The 18,898-nt window shown below is 43.7% G+C and overlaps 1 protein-coding gene across 7 annotated transcripts in view; it reads left to right on the top strand.

Annotated features, from left to right (window-relative positions):
• The window catches only part of CCDC92 (coiled-coil domain containing 92), a 35,008-nt gene that overhangs the window by 6,647 nt on the left and 9,463 nt on the right, over positions 1–18,898 (top strand). The gene's annotated exons all lie outside the window — the stretch shown is intronic.

Genomic DNA, 18,898 nt, shown 5'->3' with positions numbered 1-18,898 from the left:
TGGACTCCTGTTACAAACAGACACACTTAATGTACCAAATCTGCAAATAAAATATTTCAGAAGTCTTTTTGACAGTCATTGTGTTAGCCTTTGCATGCATCTTCTACACCCAGTGAAATTACTAAAGCATTCACATGAAAACCCATTTTTTCTCATTTGAATAAAACTAATCTGAATGTGCTTATAAATGCCTGCCTCCCACCCCACAGCCCCATCCATAGATAAGCTGCTCTCTTTGTCTTTATGGCTACTTCCCACAACATGAATGGACAGGTCGAACAACTCACATAGTGCTGATGAGCTACACTGGTAAATTTGGAGCATGCTACCCACATACGATTTTCCCTGGCATCCCTTCTTGTTGGTGTGTACTAGGCCATGGGACACAGGAGCAAGATGAAGGCACTTTGGAGCTACCAAGGGGCTCTCTGAAACCCTGACAGTCTTTAGAGTCCCTTCTATGATGTGGGGCCTGATCTAGGACAGGGACAGTGTAGTAAAGAGGCACCATAAGGGACTGTTCAGTCTGAGAAAGATGACTGACTGTAGATAACCTTGACCGTGTTATTCACCAAAGGAAGTATATTTCCAAAACAGCCCAACATGGGTTACACGAGGGCCGTGAGAAATGTAAGCTCCTCCAAGAGCATGCAGCCCTCACTGTTTTCACAATTGTCTGTAGTCAAGAGTCAGGAAAAAGTGAGAAAGAAAAGCAGGACTTCATACTCCAGTGAGAGCAATAAGCTTTGACTTCTGGACAGAATATACAGAGGTCAAGATGATCAAGATTCTTCTTTATTGAGAAGAGATTGCATCCCAAAGATCAATTTACTTTTCTGTGAGTGGTTAGTCTTGTCTCCTCAATTATACACAAGTGTTTATTGATTTACCTCACTATATCTCGATGCACACGTACAAGCACACACGTCATTCCAAACAGTATATTTAACTGGCAATATATTTAGTGATTTAAAATTGTAGTTTTCAAATGTTATCAAACATATCAGGTGTCCTAATACATCAGTTGATTTTACCATTATAATTTGAGCTTTAAGAACAAGTATTCAAAAAAAGACCCAGTATTCATAAAAAGACCCAGCAGCTCATCTGTGGGGATTGTCAGGTGACGAGATGTTTTTTCCATTTGAATTTTAATTTCTTTATTAGTTTTTAGGTAAATATAAATTATTAACTAATTGCCTCACTATTCTGCTGGTCCAAAGGGAATTAGGAACTTTAGAAAACAAAATTTACATTAAAAAATAATGCAATTATTATTTAAAATTGTCAGAAATATGGCATCTTAAAACATTATTCAGCTAATGGAAGTAGAGTGACTCTTGGTTGTCATAATATGTAATATTGTCTGGAATTTTTAAAAAGCAATTTATAAAGATACTAGTTTCTTAAATTACAGCTCCCTGTAATTTGTATACTTATGTTTAGATTCACCTACTCCGAAATCATGGTGTTAGGTAGCCATTGAGCTATTCTATAAGGCAAGTGTCAAGAATTTAGGAAGTTCCATTTAATTTAGCCTTTGTGAAAAAATTCTACTTTTTGTATGAATTCTGTGCCGCACCCCCACTCCCAAATATTAGCTCCACAAAGGCTGAATTTTTATTTCTTTTATTTGTTGGTGTGTTCCGAGTGTCCTCCACAGTGTCTGGCTCAAAGCTGCTTAAAGATGCTTCCTTTATGGAAAGAATGAACTGTAATAATTTATATCACCCCCCCCCATATAGAAGACATAACCTCTTATGCCCTCAAATTCACAAAAATAGGTATGAAAGGATTTTCTTTAAAAGTACTAACAACTTGAATAATTTATGTAGTCTTCTGTGTTATATTGGAATAGCCTCCTTGTTAATACAGACACTTAAAAAAAGATAAATAACTTTTCAGTTTGTACCTGTTATGTTTAAACTTTATTTTTAAAGTGCTTTTATAACCTGAGCAATTGTTTTTATTTTGGAAGAGACCTTTTCCAAGTAGAAAACCATTTTAAGATTTACCAGTGCAACACTAATTACTTCAATTTCTCTGGTATATTTCTGCAAATTACAAAGTTCAAATTATGGCTCTTGTAAACAGGGTTTCCTGGTGACCATGGAGCCTGTACTTTCATTTCTCCCAGCCTGGAAAGCTTTCTTAAAGTGCTAGTATATATAAAATATTAGGAGTTTTGACATGATTTCATAAATTTATTGGGAGTCTTTAAAATTCTTGTAAGGTTTACATATTTAGTGAAGTCCTTAAAAACAAAGCTCTTTGCATTAAAGAAATATTAAAGCCTTTAAACATCAAAGTTTCCTGGAGATTTCCTGCCTGCATTAGGTAGAGTTCTCCTGTGGAAACTGCACACCTATCTGAGCTGCAATGTGTCCACTCAATTTCTGTGGAAATACGCAGCTTTATAACCATAACGCTGGAGTCCCTATTGCATTCCAGGTTTACGTTGCACTCACCCTCTTCACTTCTCAGGTCACTTTAGCGTTCATACAAGAAAAGCAAAATCTCACATTATCAAGAAATGGGAAGAAAATTATTACATTCTTAGGCAATTTGGAGTTTATTTGCAATCCTTTTTCTTCCAAGCAAAAGAAAGCAAGGAAATGCTGATCCAGTGTTCCAGTCATTTTAGCTAAACAGGTAAAGTAGTCCCTTTCTGCACTCCTGCCTCGCTGAGCGTGTAAGATACAAGGAAGAAAGTCACTCAGATAGGCTCCTGTTTTCCCCTCACCTGCTGGTCGCCTTTTCCTCCAGGGTTAGCAGCTCTCTGGTACGGGAGGGATGCTGCATGTTGGGAGAGTTTGCCCTCCCAAAAGTGCCATACGCTACGTTTACTAGCCATCCCAGCAACCCAGAGAGAGCAGGATAAACCTCAAGTCCAAAGAGGAGAAAAGGCCTACCTCAAATTAGATTGACCGTAACCCTGGGGGTTTCTCAACCAAAACTCTTTTGTCCTTTGGGGCCAGATTATCCTTGTTATGGGGCTGTCCTGTGCATTATGGTCTGTTGAGCAGCATCCCTGGCCCCTACCCACTAGATGCTGTAGTACCCACCCACACACTCATGACAACCCAAAGCATCTCCAGACATCGCCAAATGCCCGCCGGGGGCACAGTTGTCCCAGCTGAGAACCACTGCTCCAACTTGATAAAACTCAAGATTCATCAGGAGGATGAGAACCCTGTGTTCTTCCATTAATTCCGACTGCTTACAGTTTGCCTCATATCAGAAAACTTACGTGCTAATTCCATCTGTTCTTTAGATTAAAAAAAAAAAAACCCTGTATCTTGCATCATCCATAAAACAATGACTGTAGATTCTCTGAGGGAAAAAAAACCCCTACGTAGATGGTGTTCTCAGCAGGTTAGAGTCAGACTGCAGAAGCAGGCCAGCTCCTCTCCAAGGCCCCCATGAAGATTACTGTTGCCACTGCCACATTATGTTATGTCTCAGCACAGAGTGGCCACCTTCCTTTCTCTACTCCCCATCCTGTTCCGCCTTCGGAATCGCAGCATCGATTGTTGACCTAAGCAGGCAAAAACTCAAACTACATTTGAATAAAGAATTTGTCAGTATCTGCATTTGTTTTAGTCTTCTGTATCAAGAGAGAAACCCCAAGCCCCTTATCCAGCTAACCAGAACACCTTAAAAGTGTTTGTCTTCAAAAAAGATCACATGAAATTGTATTATTAATAAATTAGTAAATAAGGCAACCAATTTAAAAAGCAAACGTTTAGAAGTTCAAAGCTATATTTTAAAGGATTCAGCAACAATCTCTGAAGCCCAGGTGTCTTAAAATAACTTGTTTGGTAATAAAAACAGAACAGAATTGTACATTTTTACACGTTTCCACAAGAATAGCAGAGTAAGCTTGTAGCTCTTTAAGAGAACTAGCTTTTAAACCCAGAATAGTATCTGTTTTTCTGCAGCTTTAGGAGAGAAGAAGCATTTTCTCTTATTCTGATTTTTTTTTTCCCACAAGCAGCAGCATCAAGAATAAGCACTGGAATTATATTAGCATCTGGCACGAAAGAATAGACCTGAGAAGCTTACAGCTTAAAATATGGGGAAAGAAAAGGGCAAAAGAGAATGTTTAGCAAATGGAATATTGGCTGAATGGTGTTCAGGCTGTGCGGGATATGCACCTTTATATTTTAGAGGGCTGCAGGATTTCGTCTTCATTTAGGGACAATATATTATCTAGTTGAGAGCATAGGCTTTGGAGTCAGACTGGTTTTGGGTGACCCCAGCTCTGCCCTCTTACTAGGTGTGACTTTAAGGAAGTCATTTAACCCTCCAAGCTTGTTTCCTAACGTGTGAAGTGAGGATAAGAATATCTGCTCCTTAGAGTGTTGATCAAGTACGTAGCATGGCGCCTGGCACTGAGCCCTCAGTAAAAGGTGATTCCATGTTGATTCTTCTCCCCTGGAGCTAACGGCTGTGTCACTACTGCAGTTTCTATCTGCTTCACCCTGCGTCATCCCTGTCGGACTAAACTCCCTTAAGTGGCGATTTTGCCTCTATTGAGTAAAAACTCAGCTTTTCCCCATTGCTTATCTTTTCCATCTCGACTTTTCTGAGCAGCTTTTAATATACAACTTAAATCTGACACTAGCTTTTCTATCTAACCTTATTTTCCACCACTCCCCAGAATGTTCTTTCCATATCAGATAGTTTAATGGTCTCATGTTCCTTCTAAAACTTAATTCATATTTACTTCACCAGAAATGCTTCTTCCTGTCCCAACTCTGCCCATCCTTTGAGGCTCAGTTTAATTCCAACCTCTTCAGAGTAAAACCTTTGTCACTCCAGTCCTTATTCACTCATTTATTAGGTACCTCCATGTGTCTGGCAACAGATAGGTACCAGGAATGCTACAATAATTGAGGCCAGACCCTGTCTTCCAGAGATTTATGCAGCCTGGTGCAGGAGAGACAGGTAGATAAGAGAGAGCTACCAGTGCTGTGATGGGCAGTCCTTCACCCTTCATGGACAGCCTTCCCATGGCTCCTGTACTTGGTGTATGCCTCATGAGGATTTAATTATACATTGTTTTCTTTGTACTTTAGTGGCTGAGTCTCATATCCCCAAGTAAATTGTAAGCATAGGACTGAGTACACAGTGAGCGCTTTAGAAACATATGCTGGCTTGATCTTTCACCTCCAGATGCATATTTAAAAGGAGAATCGATTGCCTAGCTTATTGTAAAGGCCTTGTAAACTTCAAAAAGCAAATTACAAAACAGAATCAATGATGATGTTAAGCTCTTGGGGATCACCATAATGTCTTGGTGATTAGAGTGGCTCCTAGGCTTTGGAATTCATGGGACAGTGCACTTTTAAATTTGGCAGTTTTAAAATGAAAATAAAGAATTGTCCTTTGAGTCTAATAAAGTTAGCTTTATGGAAAACTCACTGCATTGTCCTCATTTTTCTCACTGTGTCACAGACCAAGAAAAGCATCATCCAAGCTCATGACAGGCATTTCCTGAATTTCTGAGCTCCCGAGTGCCACTGAGGAGCTCAGAAAGCATGATCTGAATCACGAGCTTACATGCGACACGGCCACATCTCAGCTTCAATGCCATGTCACAGGCTCAGCATTGACAGTTCACATACTTGGCTCATAAGATAAATTTCCAGGTGTCAGTAAGCTGCACCAGAGAAGATACTGTATGTCACAAACTCCAGGAAGTCCTGAACAAGCCCACATTTTCCTTTCCACAGAAATGAAATGAAAATTTTTAGGTGGCTTGATAATTTTTTACTCTTTTTATTTGTGAGCTTTCCCACTATGGCAATCAGAGAAATTTTTCTAAGCCGTCTCATGCTCACTAATACAAGATACAGCATAGTACCTAATGATGGGGTCGGGGAGGGTGCTGAGTGAGATCACCACTAATGTGTAACTCCTAGAAAGAAGGCGTTCTTAAAGGGCCAGCCCAGGTTTCCAGAGGCACCATTATTGTAGGTGGCGGGGAAATAGCAGGGAACAAGACAGAAAAGTCCTTATTCTCCCGGAGTTTACATGCTAGTAAGGTAAGAAAGATAAGCGACCTAACTTTAGATAGTGATAAATGCTACGAAGACATAAAATGGCATAATGATGATGGCAGTTGAAAAAAATTGTTAAATTATTCCAGCGGTACAAAGTGAGCACTGGCCACAGCAGGTCCCATGACAGTTTATCTGGGAGCAAATGAACCCTATTTGGATGACTCTCCATATTGAAGCAATGATAGTAAACACATAGCTCTAACCATGGTTCTAAATGCTTTAGATCTGTGCTGCCCAACATGGTAGACACTAGCCTCATGGGGACAGTTCATTTTAATTAATTCAAACAAAAAATGAAAAATTTCTCAGACACGTGAGCCACATTTCAAGTGTTCAACAGCTACATGTGGCCACAACAGCTACAGAAGAGAGTGGTCACATCTCTGAGCCTCAGTTCTTTAAAAACGGCATAATCATACCTATTTTGCATGATTGTTTCAAGAATTAAGTGATTATCTATAAGCCTGGCACTTAAGGCCGCATGCGGTGGCTCACACCTGTAATCCCAGCACTTCGAGAGGCCGAGGCGGGCAGATCAGTTGAGGTCAGGAGTTTGAAATCACCTGGCCAACATGGTGAAAGCTCGTCTCTACTAAAAATACAAAAATGAGCCGGGCGTGGTGGTGCGCACCGGTAGTCCCAGCTACTCAGGAGACTGAGGCAGGAGAATCAACTTAAACCCAGGAGGTCAAGGTTGGGATTGCACCACTGCACTCCAGCCTGGTCAACAAAGTGAGACTCCATCTCAAAAAAAAAAAAAGGCCTGGCAGCCAGACACTTGGTGTGGCTACTTTATTGGACAACAGAGAATAGAATATTTACATCATCACAGAAAGTTCCATTGGACAGCATCTGTTTAGATAAACAATCTTCCCCAACATCCTGAGGTGTACATACTGTTTTTCCACTTTGCAGATGAGGAAGTAAGGCACGGGAGTTATGTGTGACTTGCCCAAGGTTGCATCGTTAACGAAGGGCAGAACTAGAATGCAAACTGTGGCGGTCTGGATCCAGAGCCTGGGGGTTAATCCTACCCTGCTATGCCGCTATAGCTCGCAGATCCAGTACAGCTCATCTGTGTGATCCACTTTCAACCAGAGTGCAACCAAGGGAGAGAACATTACCTCTTCAGAAAATCTTGTCATTGAATGCTTTTAAATTCAGCTAACATGAGTTCTGACCAGAGGATCAGGAAAAATGTAGGCCTGTCATAGGCACAATTTCCCCCTCCTTGAAAAGGGCAGAGGAAACTACAAAGCACCAAAAAAATACCAAGTTTATGATGATCTCAATAAGGCAGATTAAGCTCTCTACGCCTCAGTTCCCCTATCCTAGAGCGGTGTGAGGATGTAATGAGGCAAGGCCTGGAAAGCCTCAGCGGGACCTGCCACAGTCAGTGACGCCAGGGAGGTCAGCAGCAGCATTACCACTGCACTCAAGTGGCCACACTTGGGCCGAACGTTCCAGAATGCACAGGAAACAGCAGAACAGACTACTTATGTGAGGAGGCAGCTCGTCCTCTCCCAGAGCTGCCATGAGAGCCTGTGGTTCCAAACAGCCAGAGTTTGGAATTGGAGAGCACTTCAGGAAGGCATGAGGCAGAGGAGGTGGCAGCCTTCAGAAAGAATCTGCATTTGGCTCATGCACTTAGGATTTGCAAGTTAAGTGTCTTCACTCGTCTGAGCCTCCATTCTTTAAAAAATGGGTTTAATTGGCCGGGCGTGGTGGCTCATGCCTGTAATCCCAGCACTTTGGGAGGCCGAGGCGGGAGGATCACCTGAGGTCGGGAGTTTGAAACCAGCCTGACAACATGGAGAAACCCTGTCTCTACTAAAAATAAAAATTAGCCGGGCGTGGTGTTGCATCCCTGTAATCCCAGCTACTCAGGAGGCTGAGTCAGGAGAATCACTTGAACCCGAGAGGCAGAGGTTGTGGTGAGCTGAGATCACGCCATTGCACTCCAGCCTGGGCAAAAAGAGTGAAACTCTGTCTCTAAAGTAAAATAAAAAATGAGTATAATCATACCTATCTTGCGTGATTGTCTTAAGAATTAGGTAATAGGCCGAGAGTGGTGGTTCACATCTGTAATCCCAGCACTTGCGGAGGCCGAGATGGGCAGATCACTTGAGGTCAGGAATTCAAGACCAGCCATGGCAAAACTCCGTCTCTACTAAAAATACAAAAATTAGCCAGGTGTGGTGGCGCATGCCTGTAATCCCAGCTACTCAGGGGGCTGAGGCACGAGAATCACTTGAACCTGGGAGGTGGAGGTTGCAGTGAGCCAAGATCACACCATTGCACTCCAGCCTGGGCGACAAAGCGAGACCCCCCATCTCAAAAAAAAAAAGAATTAAGTGATCATCTGTAAGCCTGGTGCATAGAAATTTGGTAAATAATAGTCATAATTACTATTTTGATTAATGATTTTCAACTTCTCTTTAACAAATGTCCTTGAGTATTTTCTTGCCCAGATGCCTTAGACCCAGGGAATGTGTTAGGACAGTTATCCTCAAACCTGATTGCTGTTACCACCCTTTACAGTGCAATGATCACATCCTTGAGAAGCCAGGCAGAGCCAACTGAAAGGCATCGTGGGGCGTGCACATAGCAGCTGCTTGCGAAGATGGAAGCTGCCTCACACTCCCCCACAACCAGCAAGGACAGTGGCCGCCATGTATGACCTCAGGTGACCATCCTGCCCATTCTGAAAACTGGGAAGTCAAACTCTCCAGGCTCCTGACTGGCCAGTAGGCTTCACTAGAGCTGGATCAACCAGAAGAAGCTGAAACATCCAACCTAAGAATTTTGAACTTCAAATGGAAAATCTGGGCACTCTAAACCAAAATTGCTAAGTTCCAAAAATGTTGGATACATTGGGTGCTTATTTGTAAAAGTATCTAAATGAAAGTGGGCCCTTTAAAGAGTGTGTCATGAACCAAGGATTATAATTAACCCCATTGTGGGGGCACAAGGTCAAATATAAGAGGAAAAAACAAAGTCAGTTGTACAAATGGAAAAAGTGCAAATGAAAAATGATGACCTTTAGCAAGGCAAGGACAGTAAGAATAAGAAAATACTGAGGCCGGGCGCGGTGGCTCACGCTTGTAATCCCAGCACTTTGGGAGGCCGAGAGGGGCGGATCACGAGGTCAGGAGATCGAGACCACGGTGAAACCCCGTCTCTACTAAAAATACAAAAAAATTAGCCGGGCGTGGTGGCGGGCGCCTGTAGTCCCAGCTACGCAGAGAGGCTGAGGCAGGAGAATGGCGTGAAGCCAGGAGGCGGAGCTTGCAGTGAGCCGAGATCACGCCACTGCGCTCCAGCCTGGGTGACAGAGCGAGACTCCGTCTCAAAAAAAAAAAAAAAAAAAAAAAAAGAAAATACTGGATTGCCTCTCATTCTCTGAAAAATCCTAATGAATATCAGATGTAGTGATTTTCTACCTTCCCCAATTTATTTCACTCTCCTCCCACAGCTGGTATATAATCTATGAAATACAGTTGTCCTGCCCCTTATTTTGCTTGTCATTTGTTTTCATTTATTTTGACTGGGTTAATGCACTAATGGCTCATTTATCTACGATGATCAAAATTTGGTTGCAAAGACAGCCCTAAAGTAACACCTATTTGCCTTGTACCGTTCTCTCACTGGTCTCTGGATGTTAGAATTGCTGGTGCATTTTAAACAACATTCTTAATGGATAGCTGTTCTGTGGGAAGCTTTTCCCTTCCCCTGGAACTTAATGCATGATTTCCCAGAGAGCTGAAACATATGATTCTGGGAATTCTCTTGTTCCCTGACATAATAAAGAGTGATTGTGAGTGGGAAGAACTTTATGGGGGTCAGTCATAAATGCCATCAGTAAGCGTGCCTCACCTATTCTACACAGCACAGGAAGTTTGTGGAAAGGACACTTGTAAAGAATTGAATAATCTATGCTGGAGCTCTCAGATCACTAAGTGGAAAGTCAGAGGTCAAACACCCTTAAATGGACATGCTGAAGCCATCAAAAAACAAAAAACAAAAAACAAAAAAACCTATAGGAAGTGATCTAGGAAAATGGTAAATGCCTTCTTAAAAATATAAGTTTATCTTTTAAAAATATTGGTACTTACTCAAGCTGTGTTATTCCAAATAAATAAATGTTTAATAAAAACAAATATCTGGTTATTGATCACCAGAAGGTATGTAAGTACTAAAATTAAATGCCTGGTCATGGTGACTTTATTTACTGAAGTGACTATTGTTGGACTATTTTAATAATTTCAAAGATCTCTAATGTCCTCCCTGTCTCAACTCATCGGAAGGAATCAGTGTGGGCCCCTTTCATAGATAGGCAAGTTGGAGGAGTTGGCTTGCTTTTGCTTGATGCGTAGCTAAATTCTTACACTGTCCAAGATGACATGGCTGGGACTGGGCAGAGCTCTTTCTACCGCATCACAAGGATAACGTCTCTTTCCTCTATAAGTGGCAGTCATCTTCTCTGATGCTTGTTATAGCTAATGAAACCATGGACTCTTTTACTTTTTGTAAGTAATAAAGGAAAAATATGGCTAAATTAAAGTGTATAGAGCCAGGTAAGGGGTCTGGCATTTATAATCCCAGCTACATAGGGGGCTGAAGCAGGAGGATCACTTGAGGCCAGGAGTTTGAGTCAAGCCTGGGCAACATAGAGAAACCCTGTCTCCCCCCCACCAAAAAACAAGGTGTATAGAGCTTCAGTTAATGAATACCTTTCTTTCCTTAAAACCTGTACTATAATTAGGCAGACCCACAAATGGATAAAAGAAGGCCTATCAGTTAAGTCAGGTGAATTGGTCCATCTGTTTGGCAAACCATCGCGATTGAGATTTCTAAAGCGAGGGAACACATCTTCTCGGCCTAGGAACTTGGTTTAGGTTGTGATCATCAAGCACCAAGATTAAGTATTTCCTATTTCATTAGGATGAATGATGATTTGGCATTTGGGATCACTGTATCTTTTAGTTATCAACTAGTAGACAATTAAAATTGGCAGTAATCTCAATCTGAGCTAGAAATGGAAAGACCAGTTGGATATGAACTGCTTACTTCCCCTTCCATTAAAGGAAAGTATCACTAGGTAGAACTGTTTGTGTGGTAACTTATGAGATATTTGTGTCCTTAAATTGTTGGTTCAGGATCATCTTGGTAAATGACAAGCTTGTTAGAAGTGCACCAGTGACATTTCTACTAAGTTGAAAATGATACTAGCTCTAGCTCTTGAAACAAGGCTATTTGGGTGATCCCCAGAGGGCAGTCATACTGGGGGCTGCTGAGAAAGGGCAGGAGGAGGATGCAGGGAGGGCGGGAAGGGCCTGAGCAGCACCTCCATGGCCCCACCGGTCACCTCCTCCCCCAGAAGCAACGTCTCCCTGAGCCTGTGTCTTTGGAATAGAAAGTGCAGAGTTGACACTGTATGGGCATTGCCCCTCCAGCTCTGAGGGTCCAGAGATGGGATGCTGGTGCTCCCTCCTCCTGGGGTGGGGTCTGCCGCCCGCCGCTGGCCTCCAGCTCTGAGGGTCCGGAGATGGGATGCTGGCGCTCCCTCCTCCTGGGGTGGGGTCTGCCGCCTGCTGCTGGCCTCCTGGCAGTTAGGAACGCAATCTTCCACGAGGGCCAGGACACTCCCAGAAGGCACCACACGACCCAGATGGTAGGAGCACGTGTATTTGCCTATCTTGGCCTGCACAGGCCACTTAAAAGACACGCGTGGGCAACCGGAAATACAGACTTGCTTTCTTCATGAGGCATTTTCACACAGAGAAGCCAAGCCCTCATCAGCGTACAGACCCGTGACATGGTTTTTAAATAGAAGCCAAATAGAAACTCTTAAAGTATGAGATAATCAGAGTGCAGAGAAACCCGGTTAATAAATCCATCATGTAGGCCTCCAGTGACTGCAGCCTTCCCAGACAGGCTGCGTACCCTCTTTCCGTGTCTAATTGTCAGGCTCTCTAATCACATCCATTACGACTTTAATGTTAGGCTGCACGTTCTTTCAGAAGGAAATGGCTGTCAGTGTCTAAAGAACTGTCGATGAGCCTTAATAAGATAAAATACATATGAAGGATAATGTCAGAGAATGGCAGGAATGTATAATGCATGGGGTGAGGCACCTAAGTTCTCATCATTGTCATTTTCTGCATATCTTTGGGACACTAAATTGTTACATTTGTAACAACTACCTTCCCATTGATTATTCTTGATGATGGTAAACCAATCACAATTTTAGCAATCCAATATTACCCTGGAACAATATTATTAAAACATGTGATACTACTTTGTTAGTGGATATTTAGTGGTTATCTTTTTTAAGAGAAAACTTTATAATATTTTTTCTGACTATATGTTCATCATTAAAGAAGCTTTAGATAGTACTAAAATAGAACTTTTAAAAGGTAAAAATCACCCAGAGTCCACCATCTAGAGACAAATGTTTATTTATTTATTTATTTATTTGAGATGGAGTTTCCCTCTTGTTGCCCAGGCTGGAGTGCAGTGGCGAGATCTTGGCTCACTGCAACCTCCGCCTCCTGGGTTCAAGTGATTCTCCTGCCTCAGTCTCCCTAGTAGCTGGGATTACAGGCGGATGCCACGACGCCTGGCTAATTTTTGTTTTTGTTTTTGTTTTTGAGACGGAGTCTCGCTCTGTCGCCCAGGCCAGAGTGCAGTGGCATGATCTCAGCTCACTGCAACCTCCGCCTCTCAGGTTCAAGCAATTCTCCTGCCTCAGCCTCCCGAGTAGCTAGGACTACAGGCGTGTGCCACTACACCCAGCTAATTTTTTGTATTTTTAGTACAGACAGAGTTTCACCATGTTAGCCAGGATGGTTTCCATCTCCTGACCTCGTGATCCACCAGCCTTGGCCTCCCAAAGTGCTGGGATTACAGGCATGAGCCATTGTGCCCGGCTGAGACAAATGATTTTTAACGCTTTGGTGTATATCCTTCTACACATATCAAAAATGTGATAATATACATACAATTTTTAACATACTGTTTACAAACTTAACCTATCTTGGACATATCACCTTGTCGGTAAATGTAGATCTACACTATTTTAAATTATTGCATACTTTAGATGTGCCATTCTAGCCCCTTATTGACAGACATTCAGATTATTTTGTGTGGTGATTATCTTGCAAAAAATGACTTTTTTTTTTTTATTGCTACTGGAGTTTTCTTTCCTGTTCTAGCTTTTAGAAACGTGCCTATTAAAAGATGTCTGCTGCTTAGCCAGGAATAGGGGAACCCACAAAACCTCCCCATCCAAAGTTTCCACATTTGGATGAGTCCAAATTTAGTTCAGTTACCACTTTAGCACAATAAGCCAGACACACTGCAAAATGTTTTATACAAAAAATCTCATTTTACCCTCCCAGTCACTGTATCATGTAGGTTTGATTATTTCTCATGTTACAGAAGAGAAAGGTGAGGACTCAGAGAGGTTGCAAATCGGATATGGCAGGGTCAGAATTGGAACCCAAGATTCTGACTCTTGTGCTAAGCTCTCAACCTCACCTGTTTTTGCCAGATTAAAAAAGCCTAATTCTTTAAGAATGACTAATCAACGAGATGTTTTATCTTTTTAAAACATAATTGCACCTTTGCCTTCTACTTTTTGCTTCCACTTTGTAATCATGTTTACTCTTTTTACCAAAATATTTCTGGAGTCGTTGTTGAGTACTTACCCTTCCTTGAAATGTTGTCCCTTTTTATTGCTGCTTTAACTTTCAGAGATTTTCAGCTCACTTACTAATTGAATTTCTTAGATACATGTACAAGTAGGAATAATAGGGTCCTACTATGCAAAACAATTCATCCAGTTCATTGTGAATTCAGAGTAACATCAGTATTCATTTTCGGAGCTGGTGAGTGTCCTTTCTTAAAAGCAGGTATTTGGGATTGAGAGTTGATGGCCTAATTAGCCATGGACCATTTTTTAGCCTCATGAAGTACTATAGATGATTTCAAAGGGAGAAGCAGGCTTTCCTGTCCCTCAGGGCTCCTTGCTCTTCCTGCCTCTCTAGTTGCCTCCCCCAGTGGCTCTTCTCCAGTGAAAATGGAGGATAGAGGTCCCAGAAAATGCTTCCATTTGCTTTTATCCTTCCCTCTTTGGAAGTAATTGGAATTTCTTTGCTAGCTCATTTCCGTACTTAGATAATATTCAGGAAATGCCCTAGTTGGCTAAGTAAATAATCTTGAGGTATATTTATAGAAGTATTGACCAATGTTTACATAAAAATAATACAGCTAACATTCATTGAGCACTACTCTATGCCAGGCCCGTCCTGGTTGCTTTTAGCGCTTAAAGCCACCCCATGAGTTAGACATCACAATGACTTAGGTGACAAGATAGGGTTCAGATACAGCCCCAAGCACGGTCTAATACCTCAAGAGTTTGTCCACTCCAGTCTCTTTTATCCCATTGTGTTAAGCAGATCTTCTTTGGGCCTCAGTTTCTTAATCTTGAAACAAAGGGGTGTTGGATGCCTGATGTTGAAGATTTCTTCTACCATCAGTGTTTTCTGACTCCATGAATCTACTTAGAAAACTACCTCCTTGCTAGGAATCATTTTATCCTCCTGTTACATTTAATCACTGCAATTGCTGCCTTTGTTCTCTGGCCAGCCTTCATTTTCTTGATGGCAACACTTAAGCTGTAGGACACCAGAGTGGTACAGAAAGTGCCCACAGAAAAGCCCCCAGAGGTCCTTGTGCACAAACACGGAGACACTGTGCCCTGTTAAGGGCCAGGCAGTGCTGCCAGGTCAGGGCCTTTGAGAAAGTGCACAGAGAGGGCAGCAGGGCTCCCATTGTTCATGGTAGGAGAGAGCCAAATGTGAATGGGTCATAACTTATTCATAACTAGAATCTAAAAGAGCTTGTTATAACTCATTCACAGCTACCACCTGAGTGCTAGTGTGCTATTTTTTTTAGATTCTAAAATTATTACCCTATTTCCACAGGCTTTGTGTTCACCTAAAAGATATGTTTATTCTTAATTGCTCAGAAACAATCTCCCATTTTTAAGTGGTGAGACCCTTTACTACCGAAGAAATTCCATTTCTTTTTGTCCAAGAAATTGGTCTCAGGAATACGTTAGAATATTGCTTTTGGAATATTGAGAAATGATGGGGTGGGGTCATGTTCAGATTCATGCTGCTGCGGTGCTTTTTGACGAACGCAGTGTAGTTCTGGTTTAGATCTCCACTCAGTGCCATTATGAAGTGGTAGGAAATGATCTGCAGCACGTATGTAATGCGTGAGCTCAGATGTGCGGGAAGAATGGAAGTTAATGAGGCAGGGGGCAGGGGATGGTTTGCCACGGGAGTTTTAGACAGAGGGAACAAGGTGTGCAAAGGCCCTGTGTTGGAGGGGTCTGGGCCGCGCCAGGGGCTAGAGGACACCAGTGTTGACGAGCACACCAGCCCCGAGGGGACCCAGGGGGATGCCGCTGGGGAGGGCAGCCTGACCAAGCAGGGCCTCTGGAGCAGTGGGGCTTGGTCCCAAGAAAGTCAGAGAGATGCAACGTGATCAGAAATGTGCTTGACCATGAAAACTTGTGCAAGGAGGGTGTGCACATAGGAGAGACACTAAAGGAAAAGGCATATTTTTAAAAGGGGGAAGATAAGTCTGGCCTTGGTTCCTCCCACGGGTAACATCAGAGCTGTTTTTGGCAGCCAAGTGCTGCTTTTTCCCAGGAATAGCCTATTGCTTTCTCGGCCCCCAGAGGACTCCTATCAGCCTGGCCTTGCAGAGGAAGAGAGTGAGTCTGCCCCTGGCCCTGGGACCGAGCACCTGCTGGGATCCCAGGGACCAGGACACACATGCTACAGAGTGGAATACCTTGTGCTTTCTTCCTAAGCTAGCCTTGCTGCTTCGTTAAGGCACTAGCCTGGCCCAGAAAGCCCCACCCTCACCCAGCTTCCTAGGAACCTTTGCTGGTATTACGAGTGGGAGTCATTAGTGAGTCTTTTTGCCGTATTGGGTGGTCGGCAGTGCCTTTACAGCTGTGTAATTTTCTAATGTGGACCCTCAAGAGCCAGTGGATCCAGCCCCCGTGTGAGCAGTGCTGTTCTGATGGCCTGGCCCTGTGCTCTGGACTCTGGAGGAACGCTGCCTTCCCTTCCGGGCCAAAAGGCTACTTCCGTGGGCTGTGTTTGCTTTTCCTGTGCAGTTTCAAAGTATTAGAGACTTGATGTGCACAACTTGGAAAACATCTGAATTTCTGCATGAAATTAAATCTGCCCCAGACCTCTGGATTGTCACCACATCACCTGCAGGCTAGGAGAAGCGGCAAGGCTTAGATGCATTTATTGGTTTATGTTCTCTCTTTTCATGGGTTAGTGTCCTCTTTTCCCCAGAGGCGGGTTGCAAGAGCAAATGATGTAAGTAACGTGAAAGAACACTGTGCTCGGGCAAGTCAGGTGGTCCATGGATAGAATTATGTCGTCATGTTACATTAGTGCCCTGAGAGGAAGGGACAGCACTTTGGAATGAAGATGGAATTCGGCTTGAGCTGTTGATAGGGCCCCTTGTCTTCATGCTGCTGGAGAGCGTACTCGGCGAGGCCGGGCCTTCCTCAGACACGTTGACACTAGGAAATGACAGCAGTGCACTTCCCCATCCAGGAAGCTGTCTTGCCACCACTTCAGAGCCTGTCTCTGTAGGATTTGGAATGAAAAGCCTTTTTTGAGTATTAACTTTCTGAACATGTAGAGTGAACAGTAAATTAATTTACCTAGTGGATTTGCCATAGGAAAAAATGTACGTGTGGCTTAACCTTTGAGCCCTGATCAAGGTAACCTATTCCGCAGGACTTTGACCCTCGAGGTGCCCATTTGCACTGCTTCTGCTGGCGTTCTGTGGGGAGAAAAACTAGCAGAGCTGTGCACAGTCACCTGGGTGGGGCCGGCCCTGAAGTGATAGTCAGTTGGAGCCCCATTATCTGCAGCCATGGGCAGCATCTCCAAGGAGGGAAGAGGACCAATGTCCTGGCCTTGCCGCCTTTGGTTGAGCAAGTAACTGTAAGATTGCGGATGGCTCCCAGCAACTCTTAGGAACAAAATTGGATTTGCCTCAGGACGGACCGCTGCAGTACAAAGAGCACACAATTTGTAGCGTATGCCCTTTTGACACACAAAGTGCAAGCGTTTTGCCAAACAGGCTGGATGAGCTGCCCACCATTCCTGGCTGACACACAGCTAAGATGGGGTGAGTGCCCTTACTCAGCAGGCGGCGTTATTCATCTGCAGCAGACGCCCTGCCTTGTTCCTTTCATCCGCCACGCTGACCCTTTTAGGGATCTGTCATGAATGCTCCTTCATGTTTCTAAAGCGTCTCTAATACTGAATTAAGCCTCTTGGGACCAACTCCATTTCTCCCTCTGGATTATGTGCATCTCCCAGCTGGGTCTCCTCGGCCTAAATAGGGTGCCTTGGTGGCTTCAGTCATGTCACAGTACTGGGAGCATCACATCATCACAATGATTACCTCTCTTCAGTAGTGAAGGATCGCAATGGAAAACACCACTGTCTTTTCAGCCGTGAAAACTCTTTTGCCCTCAGAAAGCCAGTGATATTGTTATTCTTTTGAGCTGATGAGAAAATAATTGAGTAATCTGGATGCCATTTGGAGATGTGCTTTGTTTCCCTGGCCCCAAGTGGACCTGCCTCATTCAGGAATATCCAAACAGCTGTAGAATGCCCTGCATAGATGGCGTCTCCATGTCAGGGCCTTTTCAGTCAGCACAGAGTGTGGAAGAAGGGGAGAGCGACAGTCAGTGAAATGCCCCAGGCCAGGAGACCCTTGTCCCCCACTGTGAGGGTTCCAAGTGGCTCACCAGCGCTCACTGTCGAGCTCTGCGCATTACGTGATCACACTCTACCTGCTCGCCTGCCGTTTCTTCTTCTGCAGGCTGTCTGCCCATCATAATGGGATGCTTTAAGGACGCTTTTGTATTTCTGCAGTTAACACAGTGGATTAATGAAACACAGCGTTGTTATAATTCCAAGTTGCTGATTGACCAAGGCAGTTAGAGTATGAATACTTACTAAATCATATTTAAATTGTTACAAATGAAATGTAATCCCACACTGTGATAGAGATGGCTGCTGATAACATTTGTACTCCATTCCCCTCTGCCCCCATGGGACAGTGTAGAAGAAAATACTGACATCTACATATAGGCACATCCCATTTTGTGCCATCATGGCAGGTGAGGTGGTCGTGTCATTTCAGGATGTTTTAGTATATCCCGTTTTCTTTGAGCAAGGTGTGCCTGTAAAGGAAGCACCTAAATAGGAAGCCCATAGAAACAAAAGTTTTTCAACCCTGAAGCCCTTACATTCCCCTGGCACCACAGCTGCACTCAGACTGGCACCGGGCCCATTCACGGGCCTCCAGGGTGCCAGGCACTGTGCTAGGGCTTAGGGTGCAGCAGTGAACAGCCTGGAGTCTGTGCGAGGAGGCGGGGAATAGACCCACACTTACAGACCCTCACAGAGACACAAAGACTAGAACTGGGGACAGAGTGGTAATGCACCTAAGTCTGGGGGCCAGGGCTTCCAGGAGGAAGTAAACTTGTACTGAGACCTAAAGGATAAGTAAACAGTGGAGACAGGAGAGGTGGGCGGGAGAGAGGCCTGAGAAGAGCGTTCTGGGCAGAGGAGGAGCCATGAGAAGGCACCAGGGTGGGAGAAGCACAGCCCGGCAGGGCACCCAGAGGAAAGCTCGTGCCACCAGGAGCCCTGGGGGTGAGAGAAGGGCCAGTGAGGGTGGTGGGGCCAGTCGCAGGGCTGGGCAGA

The sequence above is a fragment of the Nomascus leucogenys genome, chromosome 10, assembly GCF_006542625.1.
Source record: "Nomascus leucogenys isolate Asia chromosome 10, Asia_NLE_v1, whole genome shotgun sequence".
Lineage (NCBI taxonomy): Eukaryota > Metazoa > Chordata > Mammalia > Primates > Hylobatidae > Nomascus > Nomascus leucogenys.
Note: the sequence above shows the minus strand (reverse complement) of the source record. Positions and strands in the feature narration are given on the sequence as shown.